Here is a 14,551-nt window from a genome sequence, read left to right as displayed (position 1 = left end):
TCTGATGTAGTTCAGAGATTATTTAAACTAATTCCAGTGCTTTCCCCCCCCCTTAAAAATGTTTAGGGGTACTCTCATTGTGCTACTCATATTGAAATACTACCCCTCAATGAGGCCAAACTTAGATTTACAAAATGTTCCGGGGCATGTGTACCCCTGCGTACCCCCAGAAAAAAGCACCGACTAATTCCATGAACTTTGGTTCATTCCAAGTACTGAATTGTTGGCAGTGACAGAGGATGGGGACAGAAAATAAAACATGGTTGTTGTTTAGTCGTTTAGTCGTGTCCAACTCTTCATGACCCCATGGACCAGAGCACGCCAGGCACTCCTGTCTTCTACTGCCTCCCACAGTTTGGTCAAACTCATGTTCGAGAACACTGTCCAACCATCTCGTCCTCTGTCGTCCCCTTCTCCTTGTGCCCTCCATCTTTCCCAACATCAGGGTCTTTTCCAGGGAGTCTTCTCTTCTCATGAGGTGGCCAAAGTATTGGAGCCTAAGCTTCGGGATCTGTCCTTCCAGTGAGCACTCAAGGCTGATAAAACATAGGTTTTGTATAACATCAGGTGTATAACATGTTGAACCATTGGTTCATTTTGTATAGTCATCATGTCTACACTGATTATTAGCAGATCACCAGGTTTTCAGGCAAGTTCATTCTCAGCACTGCTTGCAGATTCAAGGGGTTGAACCGCAAACATTTTGCATACATTTATTTTTTATTTTTTTGCTGTACCACTGAGATATGGCTGTTCCCCAAGTTTTCAAGCTTGAGAACTGGAGTATAGCGCTTGTACCATGTAGGGATGAATGAATCTTTATAGTATGTATGTCTTTGACATGTGTTCACTTATAAATCTGTTGTTCCATTTCTTCAGTAGTGAAAAACTGTATTATTAATACAATTATTTAAAAATAAATTATTTAAATAATTGTATACCATTATTTAAATATTATTTTGAGTGTATATTTTCCACAAAATACTCATTCTAAATATATTTTTTCTCAATATCCACATTATAAACACATTTTGTCTTCTGCACTTAATATACATATAAATACATATAATCCATCTAACATAATGCATATAAAAATGTATCAATTTCCTTTTAAAAATGCATTTCAGTTTGATTTTGAGCTGAAAGTGCATGGCAAAATTTTGAGATGTGTGACATCTGAAGGATAACATAGCTATTACATTATGTACTTTCTTATGCTATGTACTCTAGTCTCTTAGGCACAGATCAGGTGAGTTTGCATCTGAATTGACAAGGAATGAATTCCTCAAGCATTCCCAGTGAGATCTCCATGAGTTCTATAATTACTGCATCTAGTCTCTTACCAGTGCATATTGCTTTAATAAGGACATTACATTCAGAACAAGCAATCCACTGTTAAACTTTAATACTTCTGTTTACAACCCCTTGGGCATGTATCCAGTTTAAATACAATAACAAAACATTTAAAATCATGATTTAAAAAATGTAAAATAAACATATCTCAGATATTCTGAATAGTTTTTGAAGGGGTCTGGAAAACACATCATGCATACCTTTGGATCACAACTACACCATAAAATTAAAGCACTCTCATAACATTTCAACAGTCTTGGAAAATCCTAGTTTTCCCAGTCGTAGCTACAATTATTAAGTTCACCACTGATTCAAATTTATCCATTGATTGAAGAATTTCACGTTACTTGGTCACTAGTGAAAACCAAGTAGGCCATAAGTTACAGCAAATTTTATAACACGTTGAATTTGTCTGTATATTCTAACCATTTGTTTAAGCACATTCAGTTTCTCTTTGTTCTTGCATGTGTTTACCATTGTGCTGCGTGTGCAAAATACTGAACATATGCGAGGATTGTAAAGGACCCGTAGGACTAATATCAGAAACGAGCCTTTTGCTTAATGTATGGGAAACCAATACATTGAGATAATAACAAATGATAAGTAGGGATAGTTCATTCAATTCCTCTTAGGGTTGCCATGTGTCCTCTTTTTCCAGGACATGTGCTCTTTTTGAGGGTTAAAATTTCTGTCCAGGTGTATTTTTAAAATTCGCCAAAATGTCTCTGGCTATACTTTCTGGATGAGACATAGACATAATTGGTGGTTGAAAACTTGTTTTCCTCTTCTCTTCTCCTGCCCCCTCAGCAATATGTGAACTTACCCACTTCTCACTTTCTGACTCCATACACTTCGTCAATGCAGTTACTATTCAAAATTTGCCCTGCTTGGAATTTTGCAGTGAAGTTCTCACTGATGAGGGGATATTGCAACTGAAGTTAAGAAACAGAGAGATATTTTTTTAAAAGTCAGATTTGTCTTTCCCTAACACATATGCACTTGATTTATTTTTAGCCCATTTGTTTACATCCCTTCCCCATATTCCACCTTTTCCCCTGAGCATCATTGGTCTAGTAATTTGGAACAAACAACAGGAATTCTAAGGAGAAACCCTTGTCTAAAAACAGAACAAAAGGGGAGGGGACACTTACATTTTATAATGGAATTATGCAAAGCTAAAATAATTTTTGACCAAGGTGGCTGCAGTTAATGATACTATTTGATATGAAACCTTTCTGTTACTGATTTTTTTTTTTCTTTTGAGTTATGTTCAACCTGGTCTTTGTCAGCTCGTGGAGATTCTTTTAATTGCAGCCAGAATCTGCATGACAAGACACTGGGAAAGGAATCAATTCCCATCTGTTAAGGAACAGTTTACAAAAAGCTGCCTTTGTTATGGAGATGAAGAAGCTCATGAGATATAAATGGTTCTACTAAGCTGTACAATTCAAAACTGTTCTGATGTCTGGACTTGTTTTATACTTTAAAAAAGGCACCACACTCTTTTCATACTCCAGTAATCTACACTACATTTATTTTCACTTTATTTTTTAAAAAATAAATACATAATAATGGGTGATCAATATAAGGAAACATTAGATTCTGGGCATCTTGGCACAATTATTGGAACATATGCTGCCAAAGAAAGCTACTTCTTAAAGGGCATCACAAGCTTTTTCTCAGATTTAAGATGTCCATACCCCGCAAGTGGAAGCCCAGGAACTGGTGCGGTAAAGCTAAAAGTTAGAGCCAAGTGTTCAGAACCAGAAACAAGCCAAGGACCAGTAAAAGCTCATATTATAGGCAAAGGCCCAGTCTGAACAGAAAGTCTTTCTTCACTTGCTCACTCTGATGTTGACTTGAGTGGGTTCTGGGTTCTACCCCTACTGAACATTAAGCTAGATCCCTTGGAACAAAGACAGCTCCCTTGAATACCCCCCTGAGTCGCCTAAGCAATAAGAGCCATGATTCAGGTGTCCCATGGTGCTTAAAAATATAACCTATCATTGTTGTTGTTGTTGTTTAGTTGTTTAGCTGTGTACGACTCTTCATGACCCCATGGACCAGAACACGCCAGGTACTCCTGTCTTCCACTGCCTCCCACAGTTTGGTCAAACTCATGTTCATAGCTTCATCCAACCATCTCGTCCTCTGTCGTCCCCTTCTCCTTGTGCGCTCAATGTTTCCCAACATCAGGGTCTTTTCCAGGAAGTCTTCTCTTTTCATGAGGTGGCCAAAGTATTGGAGCCTCAGCTTCAGGACCTGTCCTTCCAGTGAGCACTCAGGGCTGATTTCCTTAAGAATGGATAGGTTTGATCTTCTTGCAGTCCATGGGACTTTCAAGAGTCTCCTCCAGCACCATAATTATATTTGCCCACCCATAACCTGTCATTAGGGGTGGGCAAATATGTTAATTTTGATTTCTCTCAGCTTTAAGTTCAGTTCCCCACATTTCCACATCAATTTAAGATTATTATTCTTTAAAAAATACTCCTCATAAAAATTCACTTGCATTTTAGTGCAAATTTATCATAGTACACAAATGTTTGTATGCAATTTTCCATAATATAATATATTTTCTATATTATTTTTACTAATATTTCCATTATTGTGTATGCTATACTCCCACAATATGCATTTTTGTATGTGTTGTTTGTCCCAAGAACTTTATTGCAAATTGGAAAAGTTCACATTTCAAAGGGGAGCACTGTTTTAGTTCATATATTGTTTCAGAAAGTGTACGTGTATGTTAAGTTTGTCTTAAGCAAGAACTGAATCTTATTTCTCCCCACTTCATCAAGTTGGCAAAACATTTTCTCATATTAAAGACTTGGGCAATATGAAAGGACTATGCTTATGATGTCCTGTTGAACTTACCCCATGTTAGTCCCCTTACTCACCTATTTCCTTGTTTCTATTTTTTTATATTTAAACTCCTGTAGCACTGTAAACCTCTGTGGGTTAGAGACTACACTGCATCACAAGAGCTTGATATGTTCCCCTCTGCCTCAGGGGTGTGAGAGTGTGGCAGTAACTCTGTGGCAAAACACCTGCTTTGCATACAGATTCCAAGCACAGTCCATAGCATCTTGTTGGTCTTAAAGAGACCCCTACCTGAAACCCAGGATAGCTATTGTCTATCAGTACTGGGTTAGATGGACCAATGGTCTGAATTAGTGTAAGACAGATCTCTATCTTCAGAGCCCTTGTGGATAGCGACTAAGCAAACCTCTTTTTTTTTTTGCTAACTGCCATGATCTCAAATGATGCTATGGAAATACATGCATATATAAAGCTTGCATGTGAAGATTGTATAAGAACAGAAGGAGAGAGCAAAAGAGCAGAAGTTTCCTTGAATACCAAGCTACACCAAAGCTAAAGCTCTTCTCGGTGAGCTGCATTAACAGAAATGTCCGTCATATGTGTCAAACTTTTTCATTTATTTTCTATATAACAATGCATTCCATGTGTTACTAATCTAATTGCTAGCTACACTAATTCCAGCAAATTAATTCGCACAGCAATAATTCACATGCCTACGCATGTACCTATGTTACTCCCCCTACATAAAAAAAATAAAATAACTGAACATGGTTCTCAAACATTCATTACCTTTTTCACAGTCGCAGCTTCCCCTTTGCTTGCTTTTCTGAGTTATTGATGTGTCACAATGTGACCTCCCTTTTGGCACTCTAGACTCTAGGTCAGAAGACCAACCAGTGGCTAACAAAGGATGACATGGCTAAGCGGTGCTGTGAGGTCATGGAGAAAGCCAGGTAAATGGTGCAAGAAATAGATACAAACAGTTACTTTAGATTTGATCTCAAGCACTTTATAGTATCCCCCTTTGCAAACACAGGTGTGATTTTCATTGCAGAAAACAGACAGAGACAAAAAAACAACAACCCAACACCAATGGGGGAAGATTGGAAAATAAAAGAGTGCCCTATATAACTCAGCAATGGTGGTGTTCTGGATTTTTTTGTGATTTCTGAAAACCTATCTGGGCATTCATGATAGCAGAAACACATGATGGCTCATGGTGTCCAATGGACCACCATGGAAACCCTTGCCATGCATTACTGGCAGTGGCGCTATCAAGGCATGACCTGGGGGCGAAATGAATCAGAGAGTCCCCAAACAAAGCATGGCTGGCTTGTCACATTTTGAAGTAACTGAAGTAGTTTGTACTACCTTCTATATAGCACCCACCACCACTGCTTTATCAGTGTTTGTTTCATTGTATATTTATTATTTTATTGTTTCTTCATGACCTTTCCTCCCTTCCTCCAACCCACTGTGTCAGTTGAGTCTTACATTCAAATTCTGAACTGTCATTAATATTAACTGTAGTTAGTGAAGGCAAGTAAGCTTCATAAACAATGGTTTGAAGTTGATTTGTTTCAAGCCAACCATAGTTAAGGTTAACCATAGTCTGTCTTGCTCAGACAACATAACAAGCTGCTGCTGATCTAAACTGGAAGTGAAATCTTCTTAATTCCTCTTTGCAGCCATGAAAGAAGAGGAAGGATGGGCATGTGAGTGTGCGGCTCAAGGAGGACTCAATCTCGAAATGGCCAATATATTTCACATATTTGCCTTTCTGCTAACACATCCCCATTTTTATTACGTGACACTTGACAATTCTGACTTTCTGCTATATTAATAGCAGATGTACCATCTATTATAAAATATATCCAGAGTAATCTTGCATCAATCTTACATTTAGCAACCTATTTTATTTCTTTATTATTTTTCTCAGGCGCATGTAACAAATGGATGGATGTTGTGAACGCAATTCTGAAGGCCATCACAAAAATAAGGAATTTTATGTTTGTTTGCCAAAACCATTCACCAATATGTTTTTAAGAAATGCTAAGTTATATAAAGGCTGTGTGGAACTTAAAATGTTTTAAATGTCACCCCTCTAATTAATTCCTTTCCCTCACCACCTCTTTTTGTTTAGCTCCAAAAGACTCCAAAATATGCACAGTGATTGTGCTTAAAGACAAATATTCATTCAGAGATAATGTACTTAAGCAGTCTTGGTCTTAACTATTAAATTCAATAAACTCATTTCTATTAAATTACTAGATATGCAGAAGGATCAGCAGCTTGCACTGCCATTGGATAGTATGCTGAAGCCGCTTGGAAACCTAAAGGAGATTCAGCCCATTAAGTTTAAAAGCATTGAGTTTCTTATGATTAATGTTGTGGACAAAGGTGACTTTATTGTTAAACCAAAAATTTTGATAACATGGCACAGTTCAGCACATTCATAAATGCCTTGCCATTCCCTGTCTTTTTCTAAGCCCTATCCAGGTCTTAGGATATTAACAGTGCAATCCTATTTAGGGCTGTGCCAAAGATCAATGGATATTTTTTTCAAAGGCTTGATCTTGAAGTTAACAATAAAACGTTGTATATTTAGTGGTACATTACCCCATTTTATCTCCATGACAACACTAAATAACAAGTTAGACTGAGAGGAAGAGAGACTGTCCCACACTTATTTAGAGATCTTTTATGAAAAAAGCACCTGGGGGTGAGGTTCAGTGGTATGGCATGTACTTTGTGGGGAGAAGGTCCTGGATTTGATTCCAAGCATCCCTAGGTAATGCAATTTGTATCCAATCCTCGACCCAAATATGCATTCAAACTACTTCATGTTCTTTTTCTTACTTTATGTGTCTTAGCTCAGTGACCCAGTAGTGTCCTCCAAAGCCACCAGTTGCAGACCAATGGGAAAGAGATAGGCTAGGGGTAGCTGGCATGGCGTCCTCCAGGAGTTAACAACCACGGCCTTCAGCTTCAGTCATTGTCACAAGAGTGTGCCGGTCAGTAATCTCACAGTTCAGAGTTGGAGGTAACACTTCATTAGCAAAAACACAACCTCCACAGACTTGGCTGAGTGACAGGCCTAAGGAGCACAGCCGCTTATTCATGGTGGCCATACTCCTTGAAGATCAGCTGCTGATCAGTCCCCACCTCCTCACAGCCATCTATGTCTTAACCTCTCCAGGGCTTTTTGCAAGCAATCTGAGACTGCGCCTGCATGCAGCCAGCCTCTCCCACGACCTTTCTGTGCCTCTTCTGGTTCTGGGAGACCAGAGAAGGAAAGCTTGTCTCAGTAGTAGGGGTGATTCTTCATCAGCCTGATGCATCTCTGCCTCTTTGCCTCCCTCCTCCCACAGTCCAGCTTCAGCTTCTGCCTCTGATTCGGGATTTCTCTCTGCTACAGACTCCCAGCTAACTAAGACCTGTTACCTCTTCAGCTTCTGACACCTCTTCCCAGTCTGCTCCCTTTTCTTCCTCTGACCACTTATCATTGTCCCACAACCACTCCATGGGGCTCTGAGCCTTCTTCCCCTGGTGGTTCCCCAGCTGGTTCCTTTCTCCACTCCTCTGAATCCAACCAGTCCATGACAGTCAATATGCCAATAATCAGGGGTAATGGGAATTGTAGTCTAAAACAACTGGAAGGACCACATTCACAATCCCTGAGTTAGATGAACCAGTGATCTGATTCTATATAAGCAGTTTCCTCTGTCTGTATGCATCAGACTCTAAAACTTCATAACTTGGTCTCTTATATTGGCCTCTAAATCACCTTGTCTTGAAACGAATGCATTTTTTTCTTGAGGTTTCCTCTAATCACCAAGCAGCACCCTCAGCATGGCACATCAGCTATGCTTGACAGTAACATGACAAGCACTATATATGACACTGTGGTGAATCATCTTAGAAATTCATGGAGATATTGTGGTAATAGATAGTCAGCATGGTATAAATATGTCTGATAATAAAAAACCCCTATGTCCCCTCTGCTCCCCATCTGGAAAAAGAAATTCTACACAGGTAATTTCTCTGCTAAAGAAGTGATTTCCCCTCCTGGCTCCTCAGAGAGTCTTTACATTTCTTTGAATTTACAGCATTAATTCACCATGCATGGAAGGTGAATAGTCAGAAGCTCTGGGGACCTGTTACCAGGTTCTTACATGACAGGAAACACACAACAGTACCAAAATGTCTCTGGAGGTTGTAAAAATTACCATCTAGTGATGTACAGCACCTGAATTCAGAGGATGTATGAAGTATAGCACAAGCCTATTAGCTGACTGTCTCCCCCTGAATCCAAGAGGAAGGGGAATAAAATGGAAAAAAGGAGCAGTTATAAACAGTGCGATCAGTCACAATGCTTGTAGAAACAGCTCAAAACCTACTTTGCCTCTGTCTTCACCCAAAAAGAAAGTTGTGCTCAATCTGGTGAAAAAAGATTAAACAATGCAAACAGAGAGATGCATGCAGCCCAAGGATGGAAAGAGGTAGTAAGGGAACACAAAACTATTTTAAAAGAATGCAAATCTCCAGGCATGATGAGCTGCACCCAAGGGTACTAAAGGAGCCTGCAGATGTAATCTCACAGATTCTATCTATAATCTTGGAAAATTCTTGGAGAACAGGTGAGGTCCCTGCAGACAAGAGGTAAGCAAATGTCGTCCTCATCTTCAAAAATGGGGAGGGGGGCAGACCCAGGTAACTACTGACCAGTCAGCTTGATGTCGATGCCAGGAAAGGTAATAGAACAGATAATTAAACAGTCTGTGAGCACTTAAAAAAGGATGCTGTGGTTGCTAAGGCCCATCATGGGTTTCTCAAAAACAAGTCATGTCAGTTTCCATAGAATGAAGATGGGAGACGATCATGCCTTTGTGATATAGGAGTGGTATTCAACTAAGTTTTGCTCAGACTGAAATTAATGGGTCTAACAGTAAATGTATGCACAGGCTTAAACTTGTCCTTCAAAGATGCTCAGCTTGTTTAGTAGAAAACTGATCAAGGCATAACTGAGTCAACATTGGACACTAAGGGTTATAGCCAATGCTAATAGACCAAATTAATTGAATGACCATGTCTAAATAAGGTTACTTAAGTTCAATTAATAAGAGTTAGTTGAATATAATCTTATAGTTTACTTGTTGAGCATAAAATGAAAGGGCCCACAGCATTAATCACTCCTTCAGTACCTTATTTGGGTAGCTCATGGCTACCCAAAGTCATAGCTTTGGTCTGAACCCAGAGAGCAAATTAAGCCTCTGTGTGTCCAAGCCCCCAGGTCTAGATGAAACTAGCCCATATGTGACCCTGACTAGGGACGCGTGAATCAGTTTCTCATTTTTTCCAATCTGAAGTTCAATCCTCTACTTTTCCACCTTAGTTTGAGGAATTTCTGGAAAGTCCTCAGCATTTTAATAAACATGTTTGGGTGTAATTTTGCCTAAAGCACACCTTTCCCCAAAGCATTCCCCCCTAATATATTCATTTTTATAAACACTTTGCCCTAGTATATGATTTGTTGTACATATTACTTGGCTGGAGAACTGCATTGCAAAATTCAGAAAAGTGTGAATTTCAAATAATGGCTGTGTTTCTGTTTGTGTATTGTTTCAGTAAGTGTGTATTTGGTAAATCTACTTTTAAGTGTCAGCTAAACCAGATTTCTCCCATGACACCCTGACCTATTGTTCTCCTACTTCTAGAATGACATGGCCTCCATTTGTGTGAAGAAGCTCAACCTGCTCCTTCTGGAAGCCTAACTAGCTAATTATTTTGAGTGAAAATTTTAATAAACTAGTCTGAAACAACTTTAAACCTGTGATATAGACTCTCCCCAACCCCTGCAATCATATAGGATAAAGAAAAGCAACTCTGCAGCTGTTCTGAAAATGCAGTAAAATTTTGCTTTTAACCCTGATTTTGCTACTATATTTTCACCAGTTATTCTATGCTTGTGTCTGTATTTCTTTAGATATTCTTAATTTCCTGTGTTGGTTCTGATAAAATTGGAGGTTTTATTTTGAAATACAAAGACTTAGATTATATTCCCCAATAAGACCATTTCCTTTTACTTTTCAGAGTTTTCGTGAGGACTTCTTTCTTTTATTCTTTTTTTAAAAGAGACATCTTCCTTTGTTCCTTTCAGAGTCCATAAAGTAAAATGCAGTAGGTATCAATGGTGATGCCGCTTAAATTCAGTTAATTAAGATTAAAAGTAAGACATAGTCTTATATGAGGAAGGAAACCCTATATGTTTTATTTAAACAAATATATAAAATGAGTTTTTCAATTGCCTATTTAACATGAAGTCAGCTTTCCCCAGCTTGGTGTCTGGTAGAGGCAGTGATAATGAGTTTAAATTTCTATCTGTTCCAGGGCAGCAAATACCAAAGGGATAAAACAATGCAATAAAAATAAAAAAACATATTTTAAAACATTTTTAAAATACAGTGGTACCTCGGGTTAAGTACTTAATTCGTTCTGGAGGTCCGTTCTTAACCTGAAACTGTTCTTAACCTGAAGCGCCACTTTAGCTAATGGGGCCTCCTGCTGCTGCCGCGTGATTTCTGTTCTCATCCTGAAGCAAAGTTCTTAACCTGAAGCACTATTTCTGGGTTAGCAGAGTCTGTAACCTGAAGCGTATGTAACCCGAGGTACCACTGTACATGTAATGCTTACATTATATGTTGGGGTAAGAGCCAAATGTATTTGAGGAAATAAACAATGCTCCTGGGTCATTTGGGTGGGAGAAAGCTATTCTGATAACTGTTCAGTTGTTATCTGTGTTCTTTCAATATTGGTTGCTTCGGGGTGGGGGGTGAATAGGAAATAATCTAAAATGCAACAGGTATGAAAGCTTTTTCTAGTACTTTTCATGAACAGATTTGCTTTATTTGCAGAGAAGTAAGTAGAACATAAGTGGTGAAAACAGAAGGCACCCCTGCAAGGGATCTGGTATCCCACGGAGGCACCATAATTCAACTTGCCCTCTCTCTCTCTCTCTCTCTCTCTCTCTCTCATACACACACTTGTAAACACACACACTTTCCAAAGCTAAGTGGCAGCTGTCATTTCACCTTACTCAAACTCTGATGGTACAATCATTCAAACACAGATTCTCAGCCATTAGCTCTCACTGAGGAAACATCAACCAACCCTTCTGGGCTATATTCATCAACAATCTGCCTAACAAAAGATCAGTCAGACCAAGCCTAACAATATTTACTTTAAATATTAGCACAAGTTCTTTCTGGATAAAAGCCAATGAGAGTCCCTCCTCCTAAGAGAGTGGTAACAAGTAAGCTGCTCAAGAGGTTCTGAGATGGAGAACTAGAATATGTTTTAAAATGTGGCATGTAAAATATTTTTAAAACAAATATTCCCTGAAAGTAATGAATTTCCTTCAGACATACCCAATATACTGTATTTATTTCAAAATGTGTGTATTTATTTATTTTTGCCTTAGGCAATGTAATACTTTAGTCCTAGTACTCCTACATAGGGATAAGCTTGATTCATTTCACATCTGAATGTGAGTATTTAATTTGCACATTCTGAAATAATATAGGAACTAAGGTGCATAGATGATAGAGATAGATGATAGATAGACAGATAGATGATAGATGATAGATAGATAGATAGATAGATAGATAGATAGATAGATAGATGATAGATAGTAGGGTAGTGTGTGCATAAAAATGGATATATTATTGAAAATAATGTACAAAAATATATTATATATGGGGAGACTGCTTTGCAAAAAGTATATATTAGGCATAATTGCCTGTATATTACAGTGGTGCCTCTAGTTACGAACTTAATTCATTCCGGAGGTCCGTTCTTAACCTGAAACTGTTCTTAACCAGAGGCATGCTTTCACTAATGGGGCCTCTTGCTGCCACTGCACCACCAGCACACGATTACCATTCTCATCCTGGGGCAAAGTTCTCAACTCGAGGTAATTCTTCCAGGTTAGCGGAGTTTGTAACCTGAAGCATTTGTAACCTGAGGCATTTGTAACTCGAGGTACCACTGTACATGTATGATAGGGGAAATCAGCACTAAAATGCTGCCAAATTTTAAAAGATGAATTCACAAACTGATCTGGGAATCTGGATAACTTAAGAAAGGAAAAATTAGAAAGTGAGAGAAACCAAATTTGCCCATCCCTACTCTTAGACCTGCCCCATAATATCTGGTATATGTGTCTTTATCTCTCCCCCCCCCTTTTTTTGAAATTAACAGTTGTTCTGCTCGCTTTGGAGAGAAACATGTGTTCAATTTTAATGCCATGACAGTCAGCTAATGTTCTAAACTTTGAATATGTGAGCACACAAATGTGAAATTGTTCAAACATCCTTGACTCTTAATATGATAAAATGTACAAATGTAGAATTAAATAGGCATAAGATCTCAGACTTTAGAAACATTATGTAATAATCTAAATAGGAGACTGCGGCTAATGTAACCTCTTCAATGCATGAATGAAAATAAATACACTAAAATGAAATTATCCTAGTGCCTCTTTTTTTCTTTTTTCTTTTTGCAAATGTCTAATAAATTTGAAAAATACTTCTGATCAAAATGAAGACAAACAAGCCTCTTTGAGATCTAGGTTAACTGCTAACCTCAATCTTTGTGTAAGTGTTGTAGCATAACTGCTCAATATTACAGCTGGTACTTAACACATTTAGGATTGATTGAAAGTGTTTGGAAAGGGTAAAAGCTTAGCAAACTAATTCAGGAAAAAATTATATTTATCTGAACCAATTTCTATAGCTTGACATGTTATGATTTACCTCTAAGCCTCTAAAACAGCTTAGAAAATCTTTCTCCTCGTGGTTTGACTGATTTCCTTCTACATACACTGCTTAATCCCTCCTGGGAAAACAATTAATATCGAAGCAAACACCGCATACATTGACTATGATAAACTAAAAGATGTGTGAGATTAGAAGTGACGATGAACTCCACACAGCTGGATAATGCGGCATAATGAAAGAGTCCTGAAAATTGAATGCCCGGGAAGGAAGGAAGGAAGGAAGGAAGGAAGGAAGGACAGAAAAAGAAGCTTCTAGACTGTCACTATTTCTAGATGGGTTTCAATCACATGGCAGCAAGCTCAGATTGCACAATTAAAATTGCTTTGGAATGCATGCATAACAACTCCTCCCTCATCAAATAGGACCTAGTGCAATAAGGAATATGATGGGGAAAATTCACTGGAAAGTGTGGCCTAAGGTTTGTTTGGTGCAACGTTGTCAAACCTCCCCAACAAATGCTCAATAAACAGGCAGTGTCATCTAATTTCCCTTAAAAACAACAACAATGGGACAAATGTTCAATAAACACATCCTAAGGAAGGAAGGAAGGAAGGAAGGAAGGAAGGAAGGAAGGAAAGAAAGAAAGAAAGAAAGAAAGAAAGAAAGAAAGAAAGAAAGAAGAAAGAAAGAACAATTGCAAGTGTCTACGTATGTAATTGATTTAAAAGGGCAACAGCCATAGTTCAGTGTCAGAGAACATGCCTTGAATGTAGAAGGGCCTAGGTTAAATTTCCAGCATTTTCATGCTGGACTAGGAAAGAGTCATGCTTGAAACTCCGAAAAGCCACTGTCAGTCATAGTCATCAGTGTCGAGCTAGATGGACCAGTGGTTTGACTAAGTATAAAGCAGTTTCCTATGTTTTTGTGTTGAACACATCTTGGGAGGAACTCTCAAGTTCTCTTCAAATGTAACTTTGTTTTCTCTGAGTGCACTTTTAAACTGTAAATTCCTTGGGCAGATACATTCCTTCCTGTCCTCTGTAAACTTACATGCACACTGATGGCAGAAGATAAATATATAACAGCAGCAATAACTCTTGTCTGAGTATTGGACTTAGACTAGAAACCTGTGTTCAAATCCCTGCACAGACATAAAGACATTACTTGAAGGCCTTGAGCCACGCATTGTATCTCAACCAAAGGTCTCTCACAGTCTTGTTGTGAAGATAAAATGGCAGCAAGGAAAAACTATGGTGGCACCTCGGGTTAAGAACTTAATTCGTCCTGGAGGTCCGTTCTTAACCTGAAACTATTCTCAACCTGAAGCACCACTATAGCTAATGGGGCACTGCCGCACAATTTCTGTTCTCATCCTGAAGCAAAGTTCTTAACCCGAGGTACTATTTCTGGGTTAGCAGACTCTGTAACTGGAAGCGTCTTTAATCCGAGGTACCACTGTATGTACACTGCCCTGAGCTCCTTGGAGAAAAGGCAGGATATCAATGTGATTAGCAGTAAATAATAATCTCATGAGCTCTGACTTTTGGGACTGTACTATTAATATGCTACCATGTTTAAAGTTGGTCTTTAATAGGTTG

The sequence above is a fragment of the Podarcis pityusensis genome, assembly GCF_964106645.2.
Source record: "Podarcis pityusensis genome assembly, chromosome: 8".
Lineage (NCBI taxonomy): Eukaryota > Metazoa > Chordata > Lepidosauria > Squamata > Lacertidae > Podarcis > Podarcis pityusensis.
Note: the sequence above shows the minus strand (reverse complement) of the source record.